Genomic DNA, 12,842 nt, shown 5'->3' on the forward strand with positions numbered 1-12,842 from the left:
GAGGGAGTGTAAAATGCTGAAATGTCGCATTTAGTTTTCATTCTTATTTCTAATATTTCCTTTATGGACTGGAATTGGAGGAATGAGGCTCGAGGCTTTCCGAGCTTTCTCTGTAATCTAGCATATAATTTAATCATACAAATGACACATTGCGCCCCTGTATTGAACTGGCTCCCGGTCACTCCATATGCTCTTATAAATCCTTCACTACATTTCTTTATTTCTAGTTTACATCTCTAAACCAAGTGGACTTTCTTTAGTTCTGTCTTGGCAGTCTTTCTAGGGAATTATGAGAGAAATTGATCTCTCATTAATAAAGAAAGAAAAGCAACAAAACCCACTTAGCTGAGAGATTTATTTACCTCTATTTTTAGCTGTTACTCATTCGGTAGAGTGATTATTCCCTTTACTCTTAATTGTGTGACATTCTGCTGCTTTTGGACTCACTTTAAAGCACACAATGGAAGGCCCTAATGAGTGTACTGTATAGCAGCATTTCTGTGTGCTTTTTGATACTAGAATAAACAACAACTGGAATATATGCTGTGCGCTCACGTGCATGACAATTTGTGCCTTTGAGATTGTTGGGGGAGTGGTGGCATATTGATCTCAGGCAGCGGTCTATTTGAAGGCAGGGAAACCAGGAATAGGCCCTGGAAATAGGTATGTCATCTGTATTTTCTTCCTCTTTATTACGCTCTCTCTTTTTCTCTCTGTCTCTTTCTCGCTCGCTCTCTGTGTGTGTCTCTCTCTCTCTCTCTCTCTCTCATTCTCTCTCTGCCCCTTTTTCTCCACTTTCCCTTTGCTGATGTAGATTTTCCACTATGAATCCAATTCAATTGTATTTTTCTGTGTTTATATTTTTCATTTGAGTGAGAAACGACATTCATGTTTTGTTTAGTAGCGTAACACTAAAGCTATGAATAAATCAGTGTCGTTGGTAGAATGAGTCCTTCAGGCGTAGGGTTGGAGCTTGGGCCTCTGTGATATAACTATCCTGTTCTGTGTATATCCTGGGGGGCACACGCATATACACACACACCAGTGGCGGTCGGTTCCGTTTCTGTTTAAGATGAGGGAGGACAATTATTTTTTTCCCATGAGCATGACCTTGTTTTTAATACAGCATATTGGATGACTGTCATTCATATTCCATTCACCCAGTTCAATGTAACAGTGATACCTGATGTTACTAGAACCTAGTCTACAACCTAGATGCACACATGTCGAGAGAAAAAGTTGAGGTGACAGACAGTAACACATGGACAGACAGTGACACATTCAATACCGTTTTGCACACTCTTGCCCGCATCTAGCTGATCTAGGGTGTAATCATTAGTCCAACAGTTGCAAACAAGAGTTTCTATTGGACAAATTCAGGTATGTTTTCCCCACTTCATTCCGTTTAAGAAATGCTTTTCAACTTAAATTGGTGGAATGAATACACCCCTGATCACCTGTAAACACAGTTCACTTTCATAACAGCCACATTGTATTCCTTCTCGCATCTATGCACTCTCCTCCTTTCGCCTTTTCCCTTCGCTTGTGAACTTCAATGCACATCACATCAGCTGTATGTGACCAGGTAAAAAAAAACTTTCCAAACCATATCATAACCGCTACACACAGCCTCCATCGTTGTCACCATATCTGCTAAAGTAATAGCATAGGCAACATAGCTAATAGAAATAACGTGTTACTAAACCCGCTACAATCATGCAGAAACGTTACAGTATACAGTCAGTAGGCGTTTTAGAACTAACACCGGCGGGCCCTGGTGGCAATACATTTGTAAAACCAAACGCTTACCTTAACTTGGAAGCTTTTTTTGTGTTGTGTTGGATAGTCATAGCCAGCTGGCTAACATAGCATCCCTCTTTTTGAACATGGTGTTTGAGTAGGCTAAACTAGCTAGCTGCATTTGCTAGCTAAGTAAGTAAAACTGAAAGTGAAAAAAAGCTATGTATTTGTTTAAAACTGTTCAACTATTGTCTTTCTCTCTCTGAGTCAACTACTCATCACATTTTATGCACTGCATTGCTAGCTAGCTATATCTTATGCTTTCAGTACTAGATTGATTAATTTGATCCTTTGATTGGATGCACAACATGTCAGTTCATGCTGCAAGAGCTCTGAAAGGTTGGAGGACGTCCTCCGAAAGTTGTCATAATTACTGTGTAAGTCCATGGAAGGGGATGAGAACCATGAGCCTCCTATGTTTTGTATTGAAGTCGATGTACTCAGAGGAGGATGGAAGCTTGCTGTCCTCCGGCTCCACCATGGTGCTACCCTACGGAGTGCTGTTGAGGCTACTGTAGACCTTCATTGCAAACAGTATGTTTTAATCAATTGTTTGGTGAAGTGAATATATTTAGTATAGTTTTATCTAAAAAGGTTTACTTTTTAAATGTTTTACAATTGACCTTTTTTATGAAATTCACTGAGGAGCATGGTTGTCCCCTGACAGAAACACACACACACTACTCTGCTGCTGCTTGCATCCTGCGAAGGAAGAAGGCTGCCATTGCGGATGCATGTGTGTGTAGGGGTTAAGGCTCTAAATAAAATTTAAAAAATCATTGGTAGCACTGGTGCTCCCAACTTTAAAAAGTTAGGAGCACCACATGAAATTTAGGAGCATCAGAAAATACAATTTTTTTTATTGATTTAGATACAGCCTATATTGTTGTGCCCTAGAAACGAATATGTAATATCATAAAGACATTACTTTATTAGAAAAACTAAAATGTTGATATGAATACCTGTCAATGAAATTACAAAGTAATTAGCAGAATATAAGGTTTGTACATTGTGTAAAAGCACAATTTTCTTGTTGAGATGGAGAAGGCGTTGGCTGCATCCCAATAAAGCGACCTGAGTATGGGAAAGTGGTGTGTCAAAGGTAAGGAGTGGGCATGTGGAAAGCGCTCTGCTATAGGTTGGACGGTGTTGATTCAGCTGTGTTCTTTTTATTCAGTTTCATTATGACATTTTTTGGGGGACAAAAATAAAGATGTAATGTAACTAGATTAATTTTACTGCTTTTTCTTTTGTTGTTACATGTACATTCTGGACACATTTTACTTTTTTACGGTAGTTACATTACATCTAGATAGATGGTACTTATGACTAAACACCAATGTATAACTATTATAGAACATGAGCTTTTAAACCCACCCCTCAGTTACTCTGTCCATCCCACCTATCTCCATAAACCCACCCCTCAGCTACTCTGTCCATCCCACCTATCTCCATAAACCCACCCCTCAGCTACTCTGTCCATCCCACCTATCTCCATAAACCCACCCCTCAGCTACTCTTAGTCCATCCCACCCCTCAGCTACTCTGTCCATCCCACCTATCTCCATAAACCCACCCCTCAGCTACTCTGTCCATCCCACCTATCTCCATAAACCCACCCCTCAGTTACTCTGTCCATCCCACCTATCTCCATTAACCCACCCTCAGCTACTCTGTCCATCCCACCTATCTCTGTAAACCCACCCCTCAGCTACTCCAGTCCATTCCACCCCTCAGCTACTCTGTCCATCCCACCTATCTCTGTAAACCCACCCCTCAGCTACTCTAGTCCATCCCACCCATCAGCTACTCTGTCCATCCCACCTATCTCCATAAACCCACCCCTCAGCTACTCTGTTCATCCCACCTATCTCCATAAACCCACCCCTCAGCTACTCTGTCCATCCCACCTATCTCCATAAACCCACCCCTCAGCTACTCTGTCCATCCCACCTATCTCCATAAACCCACCCCTCAGCTACTCTTAGTCCATCCCACCCCTCAGCTACTCTGTCCATCCCACCTATCTCCATAAACCCACCCCTCAGCTACTCTAGTCCAGCCCACCTATCTCCATAAACCCACCCCTCAGCTACTCTAGTCCAGCCCACCTATCTCCATAAACCCACCCCTCAGCTACTCTGTCCATCCCACCTATCTCCATAAACCCACCCCTCCCTTAGTCCATCCCACCCCTCAGCTACTCTGTCCATCCCACCTATCTCCATAAACCCACCCCTCAGCTACTCTAGTCCAGCCCACCTATCTCCATAAACCCACCCCTCAGCTACTCTAGTCCAGCCCACCTATCTCCATAAACCCACCCCTCAGCTACTCTAGTCCATCACCACTATATCTGTAAACTGCCCTCTTTATGATTTCCATGTTCCATATATTTTTAAACTGCTGTGATGTTTCACAGAAATTCCGAACCTGACAAATTACATAGTATCTACAGATTGTAAGTTAAAGATAAATATTTTTACTAAAAGTATTGTTATATTGTTGATTGATTGACTATGGTTTTCCAAATCTCTCGACAGTGCTATTTGTAGGGTTAATTTTAGATAACTGTTGTGATTTATCAGCCATTCCTGAACCTGTGACCAGAAACAAGCTACATAGGGTCAATACCAAAATAAGGGATCTAATAATTCTTTCTCTTCGTAGCAAAATCTGCAGTGCTGAGATGGTTGAATGTCCCAAATACATAACATTCTGTTTGTGGCAAGAATTTTTAATAATATTTTAAATTGAAAAACTCGCAAGCAGTTTTATGTGTCAGTTCATAAACCACGTGCTACAGAATTGGCACATAAATTGGCACATAAAAAATCTCTTGCCAACTATTTTGCTACTTGTATGGCGCCGCGGTCAACATTCTGGTCCTCAAGTTAAACTGGTTGCCAATTTTGGTCAATTAATTAAGGGCACATCTAGATGGCTGTCAATATGAATGATTTCTTATGTAGGCCACGTTAGCTACCGATCGTGATAACTAGTAGGAAGCACTTCAAGCCGGCAGGCCTTCCGGTACAACACCAGGTAACATCACTGAATAAGTACGAGTCGTTTTAGAATGGCCCACGACATGGTTTATGAATGTAAAATGCAGTCCCGGCGATCCACTATAGGAAGAAAAAAATGTTTACCCCGGTAATATGGGTCAGATTTGGACCTGGTTGGGCTAGAAGCAAACTGTTTTTGCTGGATTAATGGTGCATATCACCTTTTTTGGTGCTTGGAAATAACCAGTGGTGTGAAGTACTTAAGTAAAAATACTTTAAAGTACTACATAAGTCGTTTTTGGGGTATCTGTACTTACACTTGAGTCATTTTCTGTTAAGTTATGTTTTACTACAGTATGACATTTGAGTACTTTTTCCACCACTGGAAATAACAGTAAAGTGAAGCCTTATCATTACAACAATTATTATCAAATCAAATGTATTTGTCACATGCTTCATAAACAACCGGTGTAGACAAACAGGGAAATGCTTCATAAACAACCGGTGTAGACAAACAGGGAAATGCTTCAGTTTGCTAAACAACCATTTTGTAGACAAACAGGGAAATGTTTTCATAAACAAGGAGGTGTAGACAAACACTCTGGGAAATGCTTCATGGAAAACAACCGGTGTACTTATAGACAAACAGGGAAATGCTTCATAAACAACCGGTGTTTAGACAAACAGGGAAATGCTGTTGGCATAAACGTTTGGAGGTTGTGACAAACAGGGAAATGCTTCATAAACAACCGTGTAGACAAACTGTGGCACCCCCATAGGGAAATGCTTCATAAACAACTGAACTCTGTCTGGTGTAGACAAGGCAACAGGGAAACGCTGTTGAGTCTCATAAACAACCGGTGTAGACTAACAGGGAAACGTCTTTTTCATGGCGGTTAAACATTTAACCGTGTGGCTAGACAAACAGGGAAACGATTGCACAGCACGGTAAACAACCTGTTTGTTGTGTAGACAAACAGGGCGATATGAAGAGAATAGGTCTTCTCCCCCATAAACAACCTTGGGGTGTAGACAAACAATGGGGAAACGCTTCAGATAAACAACCAGGTGTAGACAAACAGGAGAACCTGGAGAGGCTTGGGTCAGGAAACAACCGGTGGAGTAGACAAACAGGGAAACCGTACTTCATAAAAAACAACCATAAGTCGTGTAGACAAACAGGGAAATGCTTTTTTCCACCACTAAACAACAGTAAAGTGCCTTATCATTACAACAATTATTACAAACAAATGTATTTGGAAATGCTTCATAAACAACCGGTGTAGACAAACAGGGAAATGCTTCATAAACAACCGGTGTAGACAAACAGGGAAATGCTTCATAAACAACCGGTGTAGACAAACAGGGAAATGCTTCATAAACAACCGGTGTAGACAAACAGGGAAATGCTTCATAAACAACCGGTGTAGACAAACAGGGAAATGCTTCATAAACAACCGGTGTAGACAAACAGGGAAATGCTTCATAAACAACCGGTGTAGACAAACAGTGAAATGCTTCATAAACAACCGGTGTAGACAAACAGGGAAATGCTTCATAAACAACCGGTGTAGACAAACAGTGAAATGCTTCATAAACAACCGGTGTAGACAAACAGGGAAATGCTTCATAAACAACCGGTGTAGACAAACAGGGAAATGCTTCATAAACAACCGGTGTAGACAAACAGGGAAATGCTTCATAAACAACCGGTGTAGACAAACAGGGAAATGCTTCATAAACAACCGGTGTAGACAAACAGGGAAATGCTTCATAAACAACCGGTGTAGACAAACAGGGAAATGCTTATTTATGGCCCTTCCCAACAATGCAGAAAGAAAAATACACATTACAGTTTAGATGTATTTAAAATCATTAACATAGACATTATAACTAGGTGAGGCCCTCAGCCAGGAAAGACTGGCATGCATGTTGTTGATATTAGTTCTGTATGTGCAGTTAATGGCAAGGTGTGCTGCTTCTGTTTTGTTAGGTCTTTCTTTGCTGCACTTGACCATATTACCGGAGAGTAATCAAGATGGGACAAGACCAGAGCTTGAACGACTAGTACAGTTGAATTGTGTAAAGAATACCTAAAACATTTTTTTATAACAGACATACCCCTCCTCATCTTCACAACAACTTTGTCAATATGACTTGGCCATGATAATTGACCATCCAATGTTATACCTAGCAGTTTAGTTCACTCAACTTGCTCAATTGGTCACACCATTTCTACACAATTCCATTTGAGGTTTAGGTTTTAGAGAATGTTTTAAAACAAATACAATGCTTTTAGTTTTAGCTCTGTTTATGACCAGTTTATTATTTATCCCCTATTTTTATATGGACTGCAACTCCTTATTTCTAATTTCAGTGAGCTCACTGGCTTTGGGTACTGACATGTAGAGTGTTTAATCATCTGTATACATAGTCATTCTACACTGAACAAAAATCTAAAGTAAACATGCAACAATTTCTAAGATTTTAGGCTTTGTTCTTTGTCATGGTAGCAGTGTAGGCTAACACTGATACTCAACGCAGTTCCAGCCAGCACAGCTCTCAGGGCCGACGGAAACGGCAACAAACAGCTGGGATTTAAACAGCCACAAGCCCGGAACTATCCGCAGTACCAGCCGCAAGGGCTAACCGTATCGAGGGTGGTGTTCAAACTGTCAAGGAAACCTGGCTAGCTTCATAGCGAGCAGCTAAGCTAACCACTTTACCAAGCAGCAGGTTTTTAGGGTTTGGCAGTATCCCGGGACAGATAGTAGTGGTTCCAGAAACTGAGGATAACCACGTCACGGGATCTACATGAAACAGGTAGGCTAGTAAATATTTGTTTTCTCAAGAAAAAACTTTTCCAGAAATTTTCAAAAACAACCGAGCTCTCTCTAGTTCCACGTTCAGCATGCGTCAGCCTCTGACATTGTATGTATACTTAGTGATGTGGATATGAGGAACGTCCGGCTCCACTACAGTCCTGTGGATGGGGGTGTGCTCAGCCTTCCGTTTTCTGTAGTCCACGATCAGCTCCTTTGTCTTGCTGACGTTGTGGGAAAGGTCAGTGTCCTGGCACCAGACTGCCAGGTCACTGACCTCCCTAAAGGCTGTCTCATCGTCATTGGTGATCAGGCCTACCACCGTTGTGTCGTCAGCAAACTTAATGATGGGGTTGGGTGAACAGAGAGTACAGGAGGGGACCAACCACACACCCGAGAGGCCCCATGTTGAGGGTCAGCGTGGCGGATGTGTTGTTTTCTACCCTCACCACCTGGGTGCTGCCTGTTAGGAAATCTAGGATCCAGTTGCAGAGGGAGGTTTTCAGTCCCAGGGTCCGGAGCTTAATGATGAGCTTGGTCGCACAGAAAAAATTATCACAAATGTCACCAAATTGGTTGTAGTTTAAAGCCCTGGTAGAGGCTGAGGCCGGTAGCTCTGCTAACTTGTAAGCATTTCCTCTGTGGGTTTTGGTGTGCACGCTCTTTTTCTTGGGTGTACTTTTGTAGGGGGTTAGCGTCCCCTCATCTCATTTTCCAGCCTGATTTGAGAGGTTAACATTTTACCACCTACCAACACCCCTACTAGTCCTGACTAACAACTACTTCACTGTCTTCCACTGAGTGTTATCTCCAGAGTTATCTGAGCCAACGTGTCTCCATATCTTTACCATGGCACTCCTATGTTCATTACCACACACACACATCAAGGAAGGCTAGTGAATTACTGGCACAACAACAGGCTGTATATAGCCCTCAATGTAACATGGCATGGGGCTATCACAACCTACCAAGAGAAAGAGAGCACATTCAGGGAAACCACATGCCTGCCTGCTTTTGAGAAGTCTGTTATGGGGAGTTACACTTTGTCAGGAAATTACTTGGATATTGAGTCTATCCACAATCACCGTGCTTAGGTTTGGTTGCCCACTGCTCTTTCTATTTCTTCGGATTCCTATAAATACCCCCTCTGAAAATGAAATGATCCTGCTGAAATACAGAGTCTGGAAATGGGTGGCTAATCTGAATAGGCTCTCTATCTCAGAGTAGTGTGGTGTGTTTGACTCAGGACTGACTGCATCCATGTGTCAGATATAGTGAGTCATTTGCTGTTCCGGAAGTGACTGTACCTATTTTAGTATTAAGGTCTCTGCTGAAGTTGCTTGCGTGCATTTATGAATGAGCGGGAGCGAGAGGTCTGACACGCCTTCTGTCTTTGTGTGTGTGTGTATCTGTTTGTGCATGCATATGTATTTATTAAGCACCCACGGCAGAGTACTGTAGGCTGGTCTGTTCTCCGTATTGGTCTGCTCTGTCAGAACAGGAATATGAATGTCATCTCCCCAGATCTACACGCTGGTTATTATGTAGAGGGGGTGTTTTTAATCAGGTAGCATATTAAACTGAACACACTCTTCTATACAAACACACACAGCCAGGCCTGTGCAGCCTGATATTGATTTAACTGCTCCTGACACAGGAAGACGTGGTGATTACAGCCTGATAATGATTAAACTGCTCCTGACACAGTGTAACGGGTTTTTTCATCCTCCTCTGAGGAGGAGTAGGAGAGATCGGACCAATGTGCAGCGTGGTAAGTGTCCATTTTAGTTTATTAAACTGAATACAAAATAACAAAGTGAATGATACAAACGAAAACCGAAACAGTCCTGAAATGTGAAACAAACATTACAACAGGAAACAATCACCCACAACTCAAAAGTGAAACCAGGCTACCTAAGTATGGTTCTCAATCAGGGACAACCAGGCTACCTAAGTATGGTTCTCAATCAGGGACAACCAGGTCACCTAAGTATGGTTCTCAATCAGGGAAAACGATTGACAGCTGCCTCTGATTGAGAACCATACCAGGCCAACCACAGAAATCCCAAAACAAAGAAAAAGGAACATAGATAACCCACCCAACTCATGCCCTGACCATACTAAAACCAAGACATAACAACAGAACTAAGGTCAGAACGTGACACACAGGAAGATGTGATGATTACAGCCTGATGCACGGCAACAATAAGGGAGGGAGAGACTCTCACAGGCAATTAGATTAAATGTACATTTGGATTCAGGAAGACGTTGCAGGTGCTTTATGAAATAAATGGATGTGCTTGACATTTCATCATAAAACAAAATGACTCATCCCAATGCACCGAGCGATATAAACAAAACAAAAAAAAATAAATGTCTTCTCACTGTCAACTGCGTTTATTTTCAGCAAACTTAACGTGTAAATATTTACATGAACATAAGATTCAACAACTGAGACAAACTGAACAAGTTCCACAGACGTGACTAACAAATGGAATAATGTGTCCCTGAACAAAGGGGGCAGTCAATATCAAAATTAACAGTCAGTATCTGGTGTGGCCACCAGCTGCATTAAGTACTGCAGTGCATCTCCTCATGGACTGCACCAGATTTGCCAGTTCTTGCTGTGAGATGTTACCCCACTTTTCCACCGAGGCACCTGCAAGTTCCTGGACATTTCTGGGGGGAATGTCCCTAGCCCTCACCCTCCGATCCAACAGGTCCCAGACGTACTCAATGGGATTGAGATCCAGGTTCTTTGCTGGCCATGGCAGAACACTGCCATTCCTGTCTTGCAGGAAATCATGCACAGAAGGAGCAGTATGGCTGGTGGCATTGTCATGCTGGAGGGTCATGTCAGGATGAGTCTGCAGGAAGGGTACCACATGAGTGAGGAATATGTCTTCCCTGTAACGCACTGAGTAACAACAACAAGCTCAGTCCGATGATGCTGTGACACGCCGCCCCAGACCATCACGGACCCTCCACCTCCAAATCGATCTCTCTCCAAAGTACAGGCCTCGGTGTAACGCTCATTCCTTTGACTATAAACGCAAATCCGACCATCACCCCTGGTGAGACAAAACCGCGACTCGTCAGTGACGAGCACTTTTTTGCCAGTCCTGTCTGGTCCAGTGACGGTGGGTTTGTGCCCATAGGCGATGTTGTTGCTGGTGATGTCTTGTGAGGACCTGCCTTACAACAGGCCTACAAGCCATCAGTCCAGCCTCTCTCAGCCTATTGCGGACAGTCTGGGCACTGATGGAGGGATTGTGCGTTCCTGGTGTAGCTCGGGCAGTTGTTGTCATCCTGTACCTGTCCTGCAGGTGCGAAGTTCGGATGTACCGATGTACCAATCCAGTACTGACATTGCAATTTATTGCCCTGGCCACATCTGCAGTCCTCATGCCTCCTTGCAGCATGTCTAAGGCACGTTCACGCAGATGAGCAGGGACCCTGGGCATCTTTCCTTTGAAGTTTTTCAGTCAGTAGAAAGGCCTCTTTAGTGTCCTAAGTATTCATAACTGTGACCTTAATTGCCTACTGTCATTTAAACAGGGAAAACCACAAGAGGTCTTAAAATGTCTCTTAGGTTTCCCCTTACCTCACCTTGCCAACGTGTGTTTACATTAGTACTTTGCCTCTTGCTCCACATCCTCTCTTCTGTGGGTTAGTCATGCAGGGAGGGGGAGGTTTGGCTCCCTGACATACAGCAGATCCCAGGTGCCTCTCTGCCACTTCCCACTTCTTGGATGTGTTGGTTGGCATAATAACAGGTAACCAGAGCCCTCTGGGAGTGTGTTCAGCGCCAGGTCACATGGTTAAAAGGGGAATGATTGCGCACAGGTGGGCAGGCCAGGGGTGCCATACCCTACACAGATTAACCCAACTAAAGTCCATACACACAATAATACTGGATATGTTGCACACTCCATTCTTATAACAGAAACTGATCCCCACATTCCAAACCATTCCTCTCTTCACATGTTTTTCTGCTCCATCTCCATCACTCCTCTGAATGACTAGAGGTGTCCAGAGCCCCAGTGCCTGGTGTTCTCGCACTCGCTTGCTCGCTCACTCACCATCAGGGCATGCCTTTTTACCCGGAGAAAGAGAGAGCCTTGTTATTGTCACCAGAGCAGAGAGAGAGCGTCATCCACCACCGATCAAGCATGGGACTCAGAGGAAAGAGTGTAGTTTGCATTTCAGTGGAGGAATCAAGCATGCAGATGATTTGCGTGAGGATAATTATACAGTATTAGAGGCAGGACAAAAGTAATCTGTTCCCTGCCTTGTCACTGATACAATTAAGGGACTCCTGGGCTTTGTTGGGTTATTTTCCTGACAATTTGACAAATTGCAATTGGCAATGAGTTGTTTCATCCATGGATTGTCAGAATACCTATTGCGTGGGATTTTACAACTATTATGGAAAATATATGTTGTCGTTATTAGTCATTGTCACTTTGAGATGATTTGGATGCATAGCGAAATGCAATTTGCTTCCAATTTGAATTATTAATAAATGTTTAAGGCTAAACAGTGCATGTCTCTTGCTGAAGTAGACATGCACACAGTGCTGTCGGTGAGACGCTGAGTGGTAATTAAGCGTTTCGTTTTATCAAGCAGAAAGGAAGCATCGGGAGCTGTGCCAAGGCCAGATAGTTGGGTCGGCCCCTGGGCCTCATGTTCTCCACTGTGGTGTGTCCGGTTGGCACTTATCTTCTCCATGTGTGAGAGACGCTAGCAGAGGGGATGGGATCGTAGTATGCAAGGGAGAGGCCTTGTGATAGAGGGAGGGAGTGTGTGTGTGTGACGCGAGTGATAAGCCAAGGAGGGGTGACGGGTTAAGGCACATGTATATGTAGTATAGTATATGTATGTACAGTGCATTCAGAAAGTTTTCAGTCCTTTGACTTTTTCCACATTTTGTTACGTTACAGCCTTATTCCAAAATCGTATTATAAATCTACACACAATGCCCCATAATGACAAAGCAAAAACAGGTTTTTAGAAATATCAGTTATATAAGTATTCAGATTCTTTACTCAGTACTTTGTTGAAGCACGTTTGGCAGCATGCTTCAATGGGAGTTTCTCCCATTCCTCTCTGCGGATCCTCTCAAGCTATGTCAGGTTGGATGGGGAGCGTCGCTGCACATCTATATTCAGGTCTCTCCAGAGATGTTCAATCGGGTTCAAGTCCGGGCTCT

General features: G+C 43.0%; 1 protein-coding gene across 1 annotated transcript in view; it reads left to right on the forward strand.

Moving 5' to 3' along the window:
* The window catches only part of LOC118394472 (serine/threonine-protein kinase NLK), a 92,973-nt gene that overhangs the window by 41,847 nt on the left and 38,284 nt on the right, over positions 1-12,842 (forward strand). The window lies entirely within an intron of this gene.

Source organism: Oncorhynchus keta, chromosome 1 (assembly GCF_023373465.1).
Source record: "Oncorhynchus keta strain PuntledgeMale-10-30-2019 chromosome 1, Oket_V2, whole genome shotgun sequence".
Classification (NCBI taxonomy): domain Eukaryota; kingdom Metazoa; phylum Chordata; class Actinopteri; order Salmoniformes; family Salmonidae; genus Oncorhynchus; species Oncorhynchus keta.